This window comes from Tamandua tetradactyla, chromosome 7 (genome assembly GCF_023851605.1).
Source record: "Tamandua tetradactyla isolate mTamTet1 chromosome 7, mTamTet1.pri, whole genome shotgun sequence".
Classification (NCBI taxonomy): domain Eukaryota; kingdom Metazoa; phylum Chordata; class Mammalia; order Pilosa; family Myrmecophagidae; genus Tamandua; species Tamandua tetradactyla.
In genome coordinates this window covers 32930642-32951143 of record NC_135333.1, presented here as the reverse complement: position 1 = coordinate 32951143, position 20502 = coordinate 32930642, and the positions used below count along the sequence as shown (strand labels likewise).

General features: G+C 37.7%; 1 protein-coding gene across 16 annotated transcripts in view; it reads right to left on the bottom strand.

The window, feature by feature from the left end:
- Nucleotides 1-20502, bottom strand: part of TNRC6B (trinucleotide repeat containing adaptor 6B) — a 384364-nt gene that overhangs the window by 93767 nt on the left and 270095 nt on the right. Inside the window, exon 1 of one of the 16 annotated variants that reach the window (XM_077168913.1) lies at nt 4421-4844. The exons of the other annotated variants lie outside the window; for them this stretch is intronic. The gene's annotated coding sequence lies outside the window, so the exon portion shown is untranslated. Of the gene's footprint in view, nt 1-4420; nt 4845-20502 lie in introns of those variants that run through there. 16 annotated transcript variants of the gene reach the window in all.

Genomic DNA, 20502 nt, shown 5'->3' with positions numbered 1-20502 from the left:
CAACCTGGTACCATTGCTGCCCCGACAGTCTTCCTTGCATTGCAAAGAAAGGCCTGAAACTACATTTTCCAGAATCCCTTTTCCCATCTGGTTGGAGGTTAGACGCTGCCAGGGAAAGGGTACCTACTTGAGATATGGAAGACAGAAAAGGAGTCAATATTCCCTGGAAACGGTTCTAAGCAGACAGAAAAGCAACAGCAGATAGAAGTTTCTACTTCTGCAGCAACCAGAAGACGAGCTAGGCTTCTGTGCGGACCGAGCATAGTAACCAGAACCTCCCTGAATATCTTGTCCCCAGACTTTCTAATGGTAATGTAAGCCTTTAACTGCTTGTATTAAAACCTTCCCTACTTGGAAAATCCAATGGATTCTACAAAAATTTAGATACCAGAACTAATAAATGAGTTCAGCAAGGTTACAAGATACTAGGTCAACATATAAAAGTCAATTAAATTTCCACATACTAGCAACAAACAACTGAAATTTAAATTAAAAATACTATTTGGAATAGAATTTTAAAATGAAGTATTTAGTGCTAAAACTGACAAAAATGTGCAGAACCTATATGCTGAAAACTGTAACACACTGTTGAGAGAAATTAAAAAAAAAGAATAAGTGGTGAGATATGCTGTGTTAATATATCAGAAGATTCAATATTATTAAGATGTCAATTCTCTCCAAATTAATTTATAGATTCAACATAATCCTTATTGAAATTTCAGCAAGAAACTTTTTGGTAAAAACTGATAAGCTGATTCTAAAATGTATACAGAAATGCTAAGGACCCAGAAGAGCAAACTTTTGTTTGGGGGGGGGGGGCTTTTTATTAAGAGTTAGAGGTTTACAGAAAAATCATACAGAAAGCATAGTACCAGCCATAAACTTTTTAAAAGTACAAAGCGGAGGGGCCTATTGTAAAGGGTCCTAGATTGTAAGCTCTTCTAGCAGTCACATATATTCAGGAGTTGTAACTTTTATTTCTAAATTCTGAGATACAGAGCTGTATGTACATAATCTGGTTGTTTCCAGAAACTTCGAGTATTTATATGACACCTGAGACTTAGAGTTAGACCTAGATCTAGATTGGACTAAAGTAGAGTAGAAGACAGGGTAAAGGACGATATATTCCATATAGTAAAAATTCAACTTCTATGTTAGACCAAAGGAAGAGATGTTTATTTGGTGCAAAATTTTTATTTTATTTCATGCAAAATTAATTATCTAATTTAACTTGCATGTCAGTTTCACTGAACACCACAATTTGAATAGGGTGTGAGATTTTATTGGTTTGTCCAGGTTAGTGTGATGCCCTGGTATATCCCAGAGAAATTTGGGCTGTGAAGAAAGAAATATTTGCAAAGTTCCCTTGGGGGACTGGAGAGAGAGGAGGAAGTATTCAACTTTCCCATGTAGAGAATTTCTGATATTCTCGCAGGCAGTAGGGACAATCATATCAATATGCCTTAAAATTAGGCCTAAGAGTCACCCCCAGAGAACCTCTTTTGTTGCTTAGATGTGGCCTCTTTTTTTTTTTAACTTTTTTTTATTAATTAAAAAAAAACTTAACTAACACAACATTTAGAAATCATTCCATTCTACATATGCAATCAGTAATTCTTAATATCATCACATAGATGTATGATCATCATTTCTTATTACATTTGCATCGATTTAGAAAAAGAAATAGCAAGACAACAGAAAAAGAAATAAAATGATAATATAGAGAAAAAAATAAAAATACAAAATACAAAAAATATATATATAAAAAAACAAACAAAAAAAAACTATAGTTCAGATGCAGCTTCATTCAGTGTTTTAACATAATTACATTACAATTAGGTAGTATTGTGCTGTCCATTTCTGAGTTTTTGTATCCAGTCTTGTTGCACAGTCTGTATCTCTTCAGCTCCAATTACCCATTATCTTACCCTATTTCTATCTCCTGATGGTCTCTGTTACCAATGACATATTCCAAGTTTATTCTCTAATGTCGGTTCACATCAGTGGGACCATACAGTATTTGTCCTTTAGTTTTTGGCTAGTCTCACTCAGCATAATGTTCTCTAGGTCCATCCATGTTATTACATGCTTCATAAGTTTATCCTGTCTTAAAGCTGCATAATATTCCATCATATGTATATACCACAGTTTGTTTAGCCACTCGTCTGTTGATGGACATTTTGGCTGTTTCCATCTCTTTGCAATTGTAAATAATGCTGCTATAAACATTGGTGTGCAAATGTCTGTTTGTGTCTTTGCCCTTAAGTCCCTTGAGTAGACACCTAGCAATGGTATTGCTGGGTCTTATGGCAATTCTATATTCAGTTTTTTGAGGAACCGCCAAACTGCCTTCCACAGTGGTTGCACCATTTGACATTCCCACCAACAGTGGATAAGTGTGCCTCTTTCTCCACATCCTCTCAGGCACTTGTCATTTTCTATTTTGTTGATAATGGCCATTCTGGTGGGTATGAGATGATATCTCATTGTGGTTTTGATTTGCATTTCTCTAATGGCCAGGGACATTGAGCATCTCTTCATGTGCCTTTTGGCCATTTGTATTTCCTCTTCTGAGAGGTGTCTGTTCAAGTCTTTTTCCCATTTTGTAATTGGGTTGGCTGTCTTTTTGTTGTTGAGTTGAACAATCTCTTTATAAATTCTGGATACTAGACCTTCATCTCATATGTCGTTTCCAAATACTGTCTCCCATTGTGTAGGCTGTCTTTCTACTTTCTTGATGAAGTTCTTTGATGCACAAAAGTGTTTAATTTTGAGGAGCTCCCATTTCTTTCTTTCTTTCTTCAGTGCTTTTGCTTTAGGTTTAAGGTCCATAAAACCGCCTCCAATTGTAAGTTTCATAAGATATCTCCCTACATTTTCCTCTAACTGTTTTATGGTCTTAGACCTAATGTTTAGATCTTTGATCCATTTTGAGTTAATTTTTGTATAAGGTGTGAGATATGGGTCTTCTTTCATTCTTTTGCATATGGATATCCAGTTCTCTAGGCACCATTTATTGAAAAGACTGTTCTGTTCCAGGTGAATTGGCTTGACTGCCTTATCAAAGATCAAATGTCCATAGATGAGAGGGTCTATATCTGAGCCCTCTATTCGATTCCATTGGTCGATATATCTATCTTTATGCCAGTACCATGCTGTTTTGACCACTGTGGCTTCATAATATGCCTTAAAGTCCGGCAGTGCGAGACCTCCAGCTTCATTTTTTTCCCTCAAGATACTTTTAGCAATTCGGGGCACCCTGCCCTTCCAGATAAATTTGCTTATTGGTTTTTCTATTTCTGAAAAATAAGTTGTTGGGATTTTGATTGGTATTGCATTGAATCTGTAAATCAATTTAGGAAGGATTGACATCTTAACTATATTTAGTCTTCCAATCCATGAACACGGTATGCCCTTCCATCTATTTAGGTCTTTTGTGATTTCTTTTAACATTTTTTTATAGTTTTCTTTGTATAGGTCTTTTGTCTCTTTAGTTAAATTTATTCCTAAGTACTTTATTCTTTTAGTTGCAATTGTAAATGGAATTCGTTTCTTGATTTCGCCCTCAGCTCGTTCACTGCTAGTGTATAGAAACGCTACAGATTTTTGAATGTTGATCTTTTAACCTGCTACTTTGCTGTACACATTTATTAGCTCTAGTAGTTTTGTTGTGGATTTTTCCGGGTTTTCGACGTACAGTATCATATCGTCTGCAAACAGTGATAGTTTTACTTCTTCCGTTCCAATTTTGATGCCTTCTATTTCTTTTGCTTGTCTAATTGCTCTGGCTAGAACAATTGGAGGTTCTAAACTTTTTTTTATTAATTAAAAAAATTAACAAACAAAACATTTAGATATCATTCCATTCTACATATACAATCAGTAATCTTAATATCATCAGTTGCATATTCATCATTTCTTAGCGCATTTGCATCGATTTAGAAAAAGAAATAAAACAACAACAGAAAAAGAAATAAAATCATAATAGAGAAAAAAAAAGACTATACATACCATACCCCTTACCCCTCGCTTTAATTTACCACTAGCATTTCAAACTGAATTTATTTTAACATTTGTTCCCCCTATTATTTATTTTTATTCCATATGTTCTACTCTTCTGTTGATATAGTAGCTAAAAGGAGCACCAGACATAAGGTTTTCACACTCACAGAGTCTCATTGTGAAAGCTATATCATTGTTCAATCATCATCAAGACGCATGGCTACTGGAACACAGCACTACATTTTCAGGCAATTCCCACCAGCCTCTCCACTACATCTTGAACAACAAGGTGATATCTACTTAATGTGCAAGAATAACCTCCAGGATAACCTCTCAACTCTGTTTGGAATCTCTCAGCCATTGACACTTTGTCTCATTTTACTCTTCCCCCTTTTGGTCGAGAAGTTTCTCTCAATACCTTGATGTTAATTCTCAGCTCATTCTAGGGTTTTTTTCAGTCCCTTGATGCTGAGTCTCAGCTCATTCCAGGATCTTTGTCCCACGTTGCCAGGAAGGTTCACACCCCTGGGAGTCATGTCCCACGCAGAGGGGGGAGGGTGGTGAGACTGCTCGTCGTGTTGGCTGGAGAGAAGGGCCAGATGTGGCCTCTCTTTCTAAGTCAACTGGGCAGGTGAAGTCTCTGCCTTTCTCCTCTAATGGAAATGACTCCCAGGGATGTAAATCTCCCTGGCAACAATGGAGCAGAACTCCTGGGATGAGCTAGGATCTAGAATCATGGGACTGAGAAAGCCTTCTTGACCAAAACAGGGAAGAAAGAAATGAGACAAAATAAAGTTTCAGTGGCTGAGAGATTTCAAACAGAGTCAAGAGGTTAACCTGGAGGTTATTCTTATGCATTATATAAATATCCCTTTTTAGTTTATGGTGCATTGGAGTAGCTGGAGGGAAGTACCTGAAACTGTTGAACAGAAGCCTTGATTCTTGAAGACGATTGTATGAAGATATAACTTTTAAAATGTGACTGTGTGATTGTGAAAACCTTGTGTCTGATGTTCCTTTTATTCAGGGTATGGACAGATGAGTAAAAGAATATTGATAAAAATAAATAAATAATAGGTGGGATAAGGGGTAAAATAAATTGTGTAGATGGAAATACTAGTGGTCAGTGAGGGGGAGGGGGTAAGGGGTATGAGCTTTTTCTTTTTTCTTTTTATTTCTTTTTCTGGACTGATGCAAATGTTCTAAAAAATGAGCATGGTGATTGATGAATACACAACTATGTGATGAGATTGTGAGCCACTGATTGCACACCATGTATGGAATGTACATGTGTGAAGATTTACCAATAAAAAATATTTAAAAAAAACAACAAAAATTGAACTTAAAGGACTTACACTATCTGACATCAAGACTTATTATCAAGCTAGTAACTAAGACAGTGTGATGTTGGCATCAAGATAGACAAAAAGAAGGCCAAGATGGCGGCTTAGTAAGGTACACGTGTCTTAGTTCCTCCTTCAGAGCAACTACTAGGTGACCAGAAACAGTGCAGAACAGCTCCCGGGGCCACGGCAGGGACCGGACACACAGCGTACCCCAGTCTGGACTGGCTGGATGGGCTGTGAGACTCTGCTGCAGTGAGCTCCCCGAGCGGCGCGTGCTTCCCCAGGCTGCGGCAGCTGGCAGCCGGCACGCCATCCTCCCTCTTTCCCGGACCGGCTGAGAGTCTTGGAGAGGCAAGTTTCCCAAGCCGCAGAGGCCGGCGGCCAGCACCCCTCTCTCGCGGGCAGCTTCCCAGACCGGCTACGAGTCTCGGATCAGCGAGTTCCTCAAGCCGTGGCAGCCGGCGACCGGCGCCCCTCTCCCACAGGCGGCTTCCCGGTCTGGCGGCAAGTCACAGATCAGTGAGTTCCCCAAGCCGTGGCGGCCGGCGACCAGTGCCCCTCCCCCAGAGGCGGCTTCCCGGTCTGGGGGTGAGTCTCGGGTCAGCGAGTTCCCCAAGCTGCGGCGGCCAGCGGCCGGCGCCCCTCCCTCACAGGCGGCTGCCCGGAGGGAGAGGAGGGAGTTTCCGACAGTGGCAGGGACTGGGTCCAACCAAACACCAACAGTGGCATTAATAAAGGAGCCACAACATCTTTTGCTGGTGGGACCCGCAGACAGACAAGCGCCACATATTGGGCAGGATAAAAAAAACAGAGCCCAGAGACTTCAAAGGAAAATCTTTCAACCTGCTGGGTCTCACACTCAGGGAAATCTGATTAAACGTCCAGATGCCAGCAAAAAATAACAAATCACACCAGGAAAACTGAAGATATGGTCCAGTCAAAGGAACAAACCAATAGCTCAAATGAGATACAGGAGCTGAGACAACTAATTCTGAATATACGAACAGAAATGGAAAACCTCTTCAAAAACCAAATCAATAAATTGAGGGACGACATGAAGAAGGCAAGGGATGAACAAAAAGAAGAAATGGAAAGTTTGAAAAAACAAATCACAGAACTTATGGGAATGAAAGATACAGTAGAAGGGATGAAAAAAACAATGGAAGCCTACAATGGTAGATATCAAGAGACAGAGGTTAGGATTAGTGAACTGGAGGATGGAACATCTGAATCCAAAAAGAACAGAAACTATAGGGAAAAGAATGGAAAAATTTGAGCAGGGGCTCAGGGAATTGAATGATAATATGAAGTGCACAAATATACGTGTTGTGGTGTCCCAGAAGGAGAAGAGAAGGGAAAAGGAGGAGAAAATCTAATGGAAGAAATTATCACTGAAAATTTCCCAACTCTTATGAAAGACCTAAACTTACAGATCCAAGAAGTGCAGCGCACCCCAAAGAGAATAGATCCAAATAGGCGTTCTCCAAAACACTTACTAGTTAGAATGTCAGAGGTCAAAGAGAAAGAGAGGATCTTGAAAGCAGCAAGAGAAAAGCAATCCATCACATACAAGGGAAATTCAATAAGACTATGTGTAGATTTCTCAGCAGAAATCATGGAGGCAAGAAGACAGTGGGATGATATATTTAAATTACTAAAAGAGAAAAACTTCCAACCAAGAATTCTATATCCAGCAAAATTGTCCTTCAAAAATGAGGGAGAAATTAAAACATTTTCAGACAAAAAGTCACTGAGAGAATTTGTGACCAAGAGACCAGCTCTGCAAGAAATACTAAAGGGAGCACTAGAGTCAGATACAAAAAGACAGAAGAGAGAGGTGTGGAGAAGAGTGTAGAAAGAAGGAAAATTAGATATGATATACATAATACAAAAGGCAAAACGGTAGAGGAAAGTATTACACAAACAGTAATAACACTAAATGTTAATGGACTGAATTCCCCAATCGAAAGACATTGACCGGCAGAATGGATTAAAAAACAGGATCCTTCTATATGCTGTCTACAGGAAACACATCTTAGACCCAAAGATAAACATAGGTTGAAAGTGAAAGGTTGGGAAAAGATATTTCATGCAAATAACAACCAGAAAAGAGCATGAGTAGCTATAGTAATATCCAACAAATTAGACTTCAAATGTAAAACAGTTAAAAGAGACAAAGAAGGATACTATCTACTAATAAAAGGAACAATTAAACAAGAAAACATAACAATCATAAATATTTACGCACCGAATCAGAATGCCCCAAAATACGTGAGGAATACAATACAAATACTGAAAAGGGAAATAGACTCATCTACCATAATAGTTGGAGACTTCAATTCGCCACTCTCATCAATGGACAGAACATCTAGACAGAGGATCAATAAAGAAACAGAGAATTTGAATATTACAATAAATGAGCTAGACTTCACAGACATTTATAGGACATTACACCCCACAACAGCAGGATACACCTTTTTCTCAAGTGCTCATGGATCATTCTCAAAGATAGGCCATATGCTGGGTCACAAAGCAAGTCTCAACAAATTTAAAAAGACTGAAATCATACACAACACTTTCTTAGATCATAAAGGAATGAAGTTGGAAATCAATAATAGGCAGAGTGCCAGAAAATTCACGAATACCTGGAGGCTCAACAACACATTCTTAAACAACCAGTGGGTCAAGGAAGAAATTACAAGAGAAATTAGTAAATATCTCAAGGCGAATGAAAATGAAAACACAATATATCAAAACCTATCGGATGCAGTAAAGGCAATGCTAAGAGGGGAATTTATTGCTCTAAATGCCTATATCAAAAAAGAAGAAAGGGCAAAAATTTGGGAATTAACTGTCCACTTGGAAGAACTGGAGAAAGAACAGGAAACTAATCCCAAAGCAAGCAAAAGGAAAGAAATAACAAGGATTAGAGCAGAAATAAATGAAATTGAGAACATGAAAACAATAGGGAAAATCATTAAGACCAGAAGTTGGTTCTATGAGAAAATCAAGAAGATTGATGGGCCCTTAGCAAGATTGATAAAAAGAAGAAGAGAGAGGACACAAATAAATACGATGAGAAATGGAAGAGGAGACATAACCACTGACCCCACAGAAATAAAGGAGGTAATAATAGGATACTATGAACAACTTTATGCTAATAAATACAACAATGTAGATGAAATGGACAAGTTCCTAGAAAGCCATGAACAACCAACTTTGACTCAAGAAGAAATAGATGACCTCAACAAACCAATCACAAGTAAAGAAATTGAATCAGTCATTCAAAAGCTTCCCAAATAGAAAAGTCCAGGATCAGACGGCTTCACATGTGAATTCTACCAAACATTTTAGAAAGAATTAGTACCAACCCTGCTCAAACTCTTCAAAAAAACTGAAGTGGAGGGAAAGCTACCTAATTCATTCTATGAAGACAACATCACCCTCATACCAAAACCAGGCAAAGATATTACAAAAAAAGAAAACTGCAGACCAATCTCTCTAATGAATATAGATGCAAAAATCCTCAACAAAATTCTAGCATATTGAATCCAGCAACACATTAAAAGAATTATACATCATGACCAAGTAGGATTCATCCCAGGTATACAAGGATGGTTCAACATAAGAAAATCAATTAATGTAATACACCATATCAACAAATCAAAGCAGAAAAATCACATGATCATCTCAATTGATGCAGAGAAGGCATCTGACAAGATTCAACATCCTTTCCTGTTGAAAACACTTCAAAAGATAGGAATATAAGGGAACCTCCTTAAAATGAGAGAGGGAATATATGAAAAACCCACAGCTAATATCATCCTCAATGGGGAAAAATTGAAAACTTTCACCCTAAGATCAGGAACAAGACAAGGATGTCCATTATCACCACTGTTATTCAACATCGTGTTGGAGGTTCTAGCCAGAGCAATTAGACAAGAAAAAGAAATACAAGGCATCAAAATTGGAACGGAAGAAGTAAAACTATCACTGTTTGCAGATGATATGATAGTATACGTCGAAAACCCTGAAAAACCCACAGCAAAACTACTAGAGCTAATAAATGAGAACAGCAAAGTAGCAGGTTAAAAGATCAACATTCAAAAATCTGTAGAGTTTCTATACACTAGCAGTGAACGAGCTTAGGGGGAAATCAAGAAACGAATTCCATTTACAGTTGCAACTAAAAGAATAAAATACTTAGGAATAAATTTAACTAAAGAGACAAAAGACCTATACAAAGAAAACTACAAAAAAATGTTAAAAGAAATCACAGAAGACCTAAATAGATGGAAGGGCATACCGTGTTCATGGATTGGAAGACTAAATATAGTTAAGATGTCAATTCTACCTAAATTGACTTACAGATTCAATGCAATACCAATCAAAATCCCAACAACTTATTTTTCGGAAATAGAAAATCCAATAAGCAAATTTATCTGGAAGGGCAGGGTGCCCCGAATTGCTAAAAGTATCTTGAGGAAAAAAAATGAAGCTGGAGGTCTCGCGCTGCCGGACTTTAAGGCATATTATGAAGCCACAGTGGTCAAAACAGCATGGTACTGGCATAAAGATAGATATATTGACCAATGGAATCGAATAGAGGGCTCAGATATAGACCCTCTCATCTATGGACATTTGATCTTTGATAAGGCAGTCAAGCCAATTCACCTGGAACAGAACAGTCTCTTCAATAAATGGTGCCTAGAGAACTGGATATCCATATGCAAAAGAATGAAAGAGGACCTGTATCTCACACCCTATACAAAAGTTAACTGAAAATGGATCAAAGATCTAAACATTAGATCTAAGACCATAAAACAGTTAGAGGAAAATGTAGGGAGATATCTTATGAATCTTACAATTGGAGGCAGTTTTATGGACCTTAAACCTAAAGCAAGAGCACTGAAGAAAGAAAGAAAGAAATGGGAGCTCCTCAAAATTAAACACTTTTGTGCATCAAAGAACTTCATCAAGAAAGTAGAAAGACAGTCTACACAATGGGAGACAATACTTAGAAACGACAAATCAGATAAAGGTCTAGTATCCAGAATTTATAAAGAGATTGTTCAACTCAACAACAAAAAGACAGCCAACCCAATTACAAAATGGGAAAAAGACTTGAACAGACACCTCTCAGAAGAGGAAATACAAATGGCCAAAAGGCACATGAAGAGATGCTCAATGTCCCTGGCCATTAGAGAAATGCAAATCAAAACCACAATGAGATATCATCTCATACCCACCAGAATGGCCATTATCAACAAAATAGAAAATGACAAGTGCCTGAGAGGATGTGGAGAAAGAGGCACACTTATCCACTGTTGGTGGGAATGTCAAATGGTGCAACCACTGTGGAAGGCAGTTTGGCGGTTCCTCAAAAAACTGAATATAGAATTGCCATACGACCCAGCAATACCATTGCTAGGTGTCTACTCAAGGGACTTAAGGGCAAAGACACAAACAGACATTTGCACACCAATGTTTATAGCAGCATTATTTACAATTGCAAAGAGATGGAAACAGCCAAAATGTCCATCAACAGACGAGTGGCTAAACAAACTGTGGTATATACATATGATGGAATATTATGCAGCTTTAAGACAGGATAAACTTATGAAGCATGTAATAACATGGATAGACCTAGAGAACATTATGCTGAGTGAGACTAGCCAAAAACTAAAGGACAAATACTGTATGGTCCCACTGATGTGAACCGACATTAGAGAATAAACTTGGAATATGTCATTGGTAACAGAGACCATCAGGAGATAGAAATAGGGTAAGATAATGGGTAATTGGAGCTGAAGAGATACAGACTGTGCAACAAGACTGGATACAAAAATTCAGAAATGGACAGCACAATACTATCTAATTGTAATGTAATTATGTTAAAACACTGAATGAAGCTGCATTTGAGGTATAGTTTTTTTTTTCTTTTTCTTTTTTTTATTTTTTTCTCTATATTATCGTTTCATTTCTTTTTCTGTTGTCTTGCTATTTCCTTTTCTAAATCGATGCAAATGTACTAAAAAAATGATGAATATGCATCTATGTGATGATATTAAGAATTACTGATTGTATATGTAGAATGGAATGATTTCTAAATGTTGTGATAGTTAATTTTTTTTAATTAATAATAATTAAAAAAAGATAGACAAAAGGATCTAATGAGAATAGTCCAAAAACATAAGGTCTATACTACATACTCTAACATTTATATCCTGGAACCACTAAAATCTATATTAAACGTGAAGGCCAGACGAACCACATATATAGATAGATAAGTGATTTTTTAAAAAGGAACAAAGGCATTCAACGGAGAAAGGATAGTCTTTACAACAAATTGTGCTCGAACAATTGGATAGCCACATAGAAACTAATGAACTTTACTTCACATACCTTGCATTATTTATGAAAATTAACTCAACATGTATCACAGACCTAAATATAAAACCTAAAACTTCTATAAGAAAACAAAAACCTTTGTGATCTTGAATTGGGGAAATATTTCTTCAATGTTAACACCAAAAGCACAATTCATAAAATAAAAAAATAATAAAATAGACTTTATCAAAATAAGAACTGTGAGCGGTGCACTGGCGGCTCAGTGGCAGAATTCTTGCCTGCTGTGCTGGAGACCCGGGTATGATTCCCAGAGCCTGCCCATGCCAAATAAATAATAAATAAATAAATAAATAAAAATGAGAACTGCTCTTCAAAACACTGTTACCAAAGCGAAAAGATATGTTCACACAGACTGGGAGAAAATATGCACAAATGACTTCTCTGACAAAGAACTGGTTGCTAGAACACATACAGAGCTCTCAAAACTCAATAATAAGAAAACAACTTCTAAAATGTGCAAAAGATCTAAACAGACACTCCACTAAAGAAAACCTACAGATGGTAAATTAGCACATAAAATGATGCTCAATGTCATCAGTCATTAGGGAAAAGCCAATTAAAGCCACAATGTGGTGCTACTACAGGCACACATACAAGAATATCCCAAATTATAAAGGCTGACCATACTAGGTGGTGGAACATCTGGAACGCTTTCCTGGTGGGAATGGAAAATGGTACAACCACTTTGGAAAAGTCTGCCAGTTTCTTAAAAAGTTATACACCTACCATACGACTCAGTCATTCCATTCCTAGACTTTTACCCCAGAAAAAGAAAGCATTCATACATACAAAGACCTCTAAATGAACATCCATAGCAACTTTATCTCCAGTTTAAAAACTGGAAACTAAGAAATGGGCATCAATAGGCGAATGGATAAAAGTCGTAATATATCATACAATGGGACACCACTCAGCAACAAAAGGAATGAACTACTGATACACACAACATGAATAAACCTCAAAATCATGATGCAAAACGAAGGCAGAAAAAAGGGTATATACTGTATGAAAGTCTATAGTGACAGAAAGCAGATCTGTCTGGGGTTACCTGGGGTTGGAAGAAGGGTTGGAAGAGGTGGGAAAGAGAGATTATAAAGGAGTACAAGCAGATTTTAGGGATGAAGCAAATCTCTTTTGCATATGTATTTCAAAATTTTATCCAATTGTACACTGCAAATATACGCATATAATAATATCAATTATACCTCACAATAAGGTGCTAAAAGAAAATTTTAAAAGGAAAAACTTTTCATATCTGGACTGGCTTCTTTTTTCCAGCCAGAACTGTGATTGATACAGCTCTTTAAGTGAGATTTCTTTATCAGCTGAAATTTTACCCAGGGACACTGTCCCTCACAAATCTTCACATCTGAGCCTCTGTGTGGATAATGTTCCTATATCAGGTGTAAAGTTTCACTTTTAAAGGCAATGAAGCCTCCTGTGAAAGAGAGCTTAATAAGCAAACTTCTTAGTGTTTAAATCTTTACCCTTACAACTCACTACATCAACTTTCTGGACCACCATATACTACCAGCATCTTCACTGGATTTTTCTTGAAGTTTCATTCAAAGGTGTGTTTATAATAAAGAGAAACTCCCAATCAAAGTTCTGAAGTTTTCAACCATTCTTGTGGTTTTGCTTACTTTAAAATAAGCTTCTTCAAACTCAAAGGACCCCTGAAGTTTTTTTTTTATTTATTACATGGGCAGGCACCAAAATTGAACCCGGGTCTCCGGAATGGCAGGTGAGAACTCTGCCACTGAGCTACTGTTACCTGCCCTGAAATTTTAATGTGCTGCAATTTGGTGAACAAATCTTTGTTTTAATATCACCCTCACATCTTACTCCTTGAAAGTACTTTCCCATATACTACAATTAATATGCCAAGTACCTAAAGAGAGCCTGAAATTATGAGTAGTTTTACAAATATCCAAAGGAATCTCACCATAATGAGGGTTATACCACATACTCTAATATTTACAACCTGGAATCACTAAAATCTATGTTAAATCTTAAGGGCCAAAACCACACAAAAATCCGAAAAGCACTCTCACCCTCAGCATTCAACAGCAAAGAAACCAAGAAGAAAATTAGGAAAGAGAGTCCAAGCCAGGACTCTGAAAGGACTATTCAGTATAGAATAGTGACAAAATATGGCTCCTCAGCAGGAAAGCAAAGAAGTTTATCAATCAGAATTCACAGTTGTGAGGCACATGCCATCTAAGAGAAGAACAGAGATAGTGGGACTACTTTCACAAGCATTTAGATTCTTTTGTTTTACGTTGCTGATTTTTATTTTTTAATTTGCCTGCCTTCATGTATGGCCCAACACAATTATTTTATAATAAAAGCATAAATAACAACTGACCTTTGGAATCAATAAGATTGTTAGTAATTTAATAGTAGGTTGAAACTCAACTAAAGGGAATTTTAAAGCAATTAAACCAGTGGTAGATGCCTATAACAGTATGGTGTATCCAAACGTATCAAGCAATGGCTCAGTGGACAGGAGACCAAAATAATCTGAAGTGCTTTAAACACATCTATACACACCAGAGGCCTCATTTCTGAAGATGCTGATTCAGAAGACTTGGTTTAAAGTTCAGATCCCTACGGAAATACTCCCAGTTTAGAAACCAGTAGTTCTGGGAGGTCTCCTGCCCTCCTTCCATATGTGAAGGGAGCTGAGGAGGGTACCCACTTTACAGGAGGAACCCAACCCTCCTCAAGCTCTGGACTCTCCTCTCTCAGTGACCAAGCTCCTTTCTCTCTCAGGGCTGCACTTGCATACATGAGAGATAGGGTTAAGTAATGTGTGTGAAAATCTTTAAAAGCATTACTCAAACTTAAGGAATGAAAAGAAGACAATTCAAATACTACAAGTGGCTCTCCTCTAACCAGGTGTCAGCTGGGGCTGATGCATACAAGAGGCAGGGAAGATGAAAATGGGAGGAGTCTTGTCAAAATCACACCACCAAGGAAAGTGATTTTTCCACACCTTTCTGGATCTGTGCATTAAGAAAAAAAACAAGATTTTATATCAGAAATTAAATGGAAGAGTTGGACTTTCCTCAGAGATCACACTGTACTTACTGTAAAGAATGAGTGAGGCAGGCAGCATGTAAGCTTCCTAATTATACTATATCACTACCATTTTATCAAATTTGTGCCTGTTATTCTAATTCTGGAAATCAACTGAAAAGGAGTGTTATTTGTAACACTTATCTTAATACTGAGAAAACTAACTGAGAAGTAAATCAACTCTAAATTCAGGATTCTACAGGTGACAGTTGTACCCTACTTCTCAATACCCTTAATTTGTGCCCTACTTTCAGAAAAATAAAAATGGAAAGTCATGTTCTTGTGTGCCAGCAGCTGTCATTTAAATTTAGTAAGCTGAGTGATAGCAATTGCATTACCTTGAGGGGAATGTATATTTCTGAAAGATAAACATGTTTAATATTAATAATTAACCAACTACAGAATAAAGCTAACTTATGAACTTACATGACCCAAATCTTCAAATATAAAATAATACACCAGTGGAAAAATAACTCAAAATTTAAAATATGACTTTTACAGAGTCTTTTAGTAACAACCAGGGCCACATTTGGCTGTACTTAACTCTTTAGGATTAGATACAGGAAGGATGCCTAACTCCATTCAAAATGATATTCAAGCCTCTACACACACATAATGTTTGTATCTAATTTTTACTTAGGTAAACTGGGTTATATGTTTAGTGAAATGACCTACTATTGTGGTCTTTAATAGATAATCTGAGTAGCAGCTGTGTGTCAATATTTTTCCTGAGTGTATACATACGTTTCTCTAAACAAGCTATCAAGAAGACAATATTTTTTCCTTTTAATTGAGAAGCATGCTTTCTATATGTCATTTGAATCTAAGGATTCTATTAAATGAATATATGCAGTATTTCTTTGTGTTCCTGGACCCTCAGTTTCTAACATCTCCAAAGTTCTTTTGATTCCATCTCCCACATCCCAGGCCTAAGTATGGTCTATCGTGACAAATTCTTCATTCCCCTTCCACACTATAGTAAAGACAAAAAGCACAAGCTTTAGAATCTTACATATTTTTAGTTGAAACTGTATTTATCTTTGACACTAATGACAGGAACTTGGACAAATTACCTGGCCTCTAAATAAGTTTCTACATCCATAAAATGGACATTGTACCATTTATCTAGAGAAAGTGGTTGTGTTGATTAGATATAAGGAAAGGGGAACACCTAACAATACCCAGAACATGGTAAATACAGCTGCAGCTGCATCTGGCAGCAGTGCCCTCCTTCATCTTCTCCACGTCAAACACCTATTATGTATAAAATATGAGGGAAGGAGCTATGGGGAATACAGAAAGGTATGAGACACACACTTTTTCTATATATCACTTAAATGTAACCTAGAAGGCTAGGTTCCATAATGTATAAAGAGCTCCTATAAATCAATAAGGGAAGACTAAAAATCCAACAGAAAAATGGGTGAAGGAAATGAACATTCACTTAAAATGAAACAGAGAGCTTAAAATGAAAAGATGCTCAGCTGTGCTCCCTAAAAGAGACACTATTTTAAAGGAAACAAAAAGTAGTGATACTATTGCCTCAAGAGGGAAAAAGTTGAGTGGCTTTAAGATGTCCCTGTATACCCTTCCCTTTAACCATACAGATAAATAATATTTTAAAAAAAGATAATATAGCAAGATGTTATTATTGGGGGAACCAGATAAAAGAGATCTCTATATTGATGCAAATGTTCTGAACAATGATCATGATGATGAATATACAACTATGTGATGATATTGTGAATTACTGATTATATATGTACAATGGAATGATCATATGGTAAGAATTTTTGTGTTTGTATGTTGGTACATTTAATAAATAAAATAAATTAATTAAAAAATATGAAAAAGTGAAGAAAAACAATAACAAAAATCTCTATTATTTCTTACAAATGCATATAAATCTCTACAGTTAACTCAAAAATTAAGTCTAATTAAAAACATAATCCATTTTATTTAAGTGTGTAATATAAAATGGATTTGAAAGTCAAATGAGTGATCCAGACACTAACAGTATCCTCAATTCAGAAGAAAGATCATGCTGGGCTTCACAGATCCAGGATCCAAGATTCCTCAGTGAGAATCCTGCATTCAACAAGGTACGTCCCATTCCTCTCAGCTCCTCTGACTTACGCATCTCCCCACCTGCACTGCATGCCCTCTTCTTTCCTCGGGTCTCAATCAAGGCCCTCAAACAGACAAGAAACTGTCCTTCTCTTTCCCATTCTCCTGTGAACTCTTATTCCTGACACTTCAGCATTCTGTATAATGGTACACAGAGGTAACTGCAAAGTATCTCCAAAATATGAAGATGTAGGCTGTCTCAGATCAGCCATGATAGAACTAAACCATACTTGACTGGATGCTGCAAATGGAAAATTAAGGTTTCAGGGACTCCCTAATTTTACGACCTTCAGAGAAAGGCAGAATGCTGTAGATGAGAGATGGCAAAGGGGACTCCAAACAGCAAGAACATGTTGGTGTCTCCGTTTCTCCTGGAGGTGAGAGTGCCCCATTACTAAGGATGAGTCATCCTACCTCTTGGCTACACCTTAAAATGGAAAAAGAGATGGTTGAACCAGGACAGCTTAACTTCTGGACACTAGCCATTAAGATCTTTCAATTAAACCACCCCCTATTTGACCCCCTATCCACACTCTAAAACCACCTAATTCTAAAACACAGGATACCTGGAATAAGCAGACACAGGCTTGGGTAACATGTCCAGTGGGACTCTCAAAGCAGGGGGCTGCAGGAAGGTAAACAGAGGAGTCCATAAAGTGGATAGGAAGGTAGGCAACAATCTTCACCCTGTTCTATTACCTCCAAGAGAAGACTAACACCTAAACAACAAGGTTGCATGCATCTATTTCCTGAGCACACAAGTGATATAAGAACAGCACCACAGGAATACAGTGTCACTAGACGCTTGAAATCTTAGGATATAGGTTAAGTACTATCACCAAACAATTCAGACACCCAAAAAGATGAAACAATTGCCCTGACAAAAAGGAAACTACCTTTTTCTGTCACAGGAAATGGTGAAAGAACTAGAACTTTCCTCATGCTAGCCTGGCCAGGTGTTCAGACCCAAAGAGAAGGAATGCTGCAGGTCAAAACAGTATGAGTGGAAAGAGGGGCAAGAACTAGAACACCTTGGGGGAATGTCAATTAAACCACCCCCTATTTGACCCCCTATCCACACTCTAAAACCATCTAATTCTAAAATAGGAAACCTAAGCTTCCCAGAAACAGCCAAGCCTTTTTGCTAAAAGCATATGAGGTGGAGCTTTTTGGTTAAAAGTTACAGTTGTTTGCTTTCCCCTACATGTAGGTAAGGGGAAAGCTTTAGCTTCACCTTTTTTCACTCATTTTATTTGACGTGCTTTGGGTGCTTACCAAATTAGACCAATGAGTCCAGTCTTGAAAAGCTAACAACTGTTCTCCAAATCTGCTAATTTCCTTTTTCCTAAAACAAAATCTTTAAAAGGGAAAGTCAAGTGAAGAAAGAAAGCATATTCACAAAGCCTGCCAATTCTTCTGGGCCAACTAGGGGTTTCCACAGTTAAGCTTTAAAAAAAAATGATGAAAGAAAGCAAATGAAACACAACACCAAAACTAAACCTTAAATGTGCTAACTAAAAGGTAAAAAAAAAAAATATTCTAAGATGATATAACGATACAGCAAACGCTTGAACAATAGAGCACACACACACTCAGATAGCTACTTACTGCCTCCAGCAGGGTAGATTCAAACGGTCCTCCCCCTCACTCTTCTAGGTCCCTCCAAAGCTGACAGAAACTCCCCAGCAGACTGGGGGGTGGGGTGGGTGGAAGGACTCAAACCTTTACTCCTGTCCTCAAGGGGGGTGAAAATTGCATCTGAACATACTCACACTCATTGCCATGCCTTAAAACTAGGTGCTGGTCCTAGCTCCAGGACCCCTGTTGCCTCTCCACAGATGGTTATCAAGGGTTTGGAGAAATGAATCAGAACATCCCTTCATCAAAGATTTCCTGCTATAGATTTCATAACATACAAGTAACCAGCATGGATTTAAAGTTCAGAAGGCCAGAGCATTCAAGCTAAAACAAACTAAAATGCTTGCCTATAAAAGCGCCACACTTCATCTAATGTCACAGCAATTTTCAATAAAATCAGTTGCAAGCATTATCACAATTTGTTCCTAATAAAATTCCTAAGTTTACATATGATTTGCTTAAAACAAAATAGGTCTCCCCCAGTAATATAATTCTGTTTTCGTTTTCATTCATTCACTTAGTGCCCCCTATTAGCCAGGCCTTGCTCTGAGTCCTCAAGATAGAGGAGAGCAGGACAGATATGGGACTTAACATTCTAGTGAGGGAAATGGGCATTAAACAAACAAGACTACTGAAAAGTATAACTTTAAATGCTGATGAACACTATGAAGAAAATAAATCAGGCAGGATAATGGGATAGAACAAACAAGGATGGGCAGAGAATGGGTTCTTCTGGATAAGAAGGGGAGCTGCTGATTTTTTCTGTTTTTTTGTTTTTTTTACAGTCACCTGGGAAGAGCAATCTAGGGAGAGAGAACAATTCTATAGGTGCAGCGTAGGCGCAAACTTGCTACAAGGCACAGCAAGGATGTCCATGCGGCCAGAATCCAGTTTGTGCCACTGATAAAGGTTTTCTTAGCCAAAGTCTACAGGGTAGAAGAGGTTATCAGAGTAGCTGTTGGCATGAGTGGGGCCAAGGAGAATGCCCCAACCATACAAAAGAGGAGAATGCCTGCAATCATTTCCATGACTTCCTTTCCTTGTGGCTCCAACCAAAGACCCCCCAGCCTCCTGCTGGACCTCCTCCAGCCCACATTCCCCATCCAGAACCTTCCCTCAGGTTACTTCTATCCCCAGAAATGACGTTTCTCACTCCTTCATACATTGTTTCATCCACAAAGTCTGCCGGTTAGATTCAAACATTCTTACTGAAAGCCCGGAACACTTATTCATTTTTAAAAGCAAATATTTGCTTTCCATCTACTAAGTGCCAGGCATGATCATGGCCCTGGGGATACAGAGCTGAACCAGACACAGCCCCTAACCCTCCAGGGGCTCAGCCAAGACCCTTGGAGAGGAATAAGTAAAATAATTTCCATAAAATGGGTTAATTATAACAGTTAAGGTTTTTTTGACTTTTAATTGGTTAACCATCTTGAATGTAATTTATAGGTCACCTTCCCAGATCACCCTGAAAACTCCAGGCAGGTGAATGTGCTTCCCAGAATGTCTGGAAGATCCCAGTTTATGCCTGTTGCCTCCCAAGCATGTTCCAAAGGAGTCCCTGAAATGGTATGATAAGGGAACTTTTCTGTGACATTCTTCCCCCAAATTCATAACCTAGTCTAACCATGAGAAAAACATGAGACAAACCCAGATTGCAGGATATTCTACAAGATAACCAGCCATTATCTCTCAAGGCTGTGAAGGTCATGAAAAGCAAGCAAGAACTGAGGCAATTGAAGAAACACAATAACTAAATGCAATGTGGCTACCTGGGTTGTAGCATGAAACAGAAATAAGACCTTAAGGGAAAAATTGGTAACATCCCAATAAAGTAAAGAGTTTAGTTAATAGTTCGTAACAATGTTGGTTCCTTGGTTTTAACCAATGTACC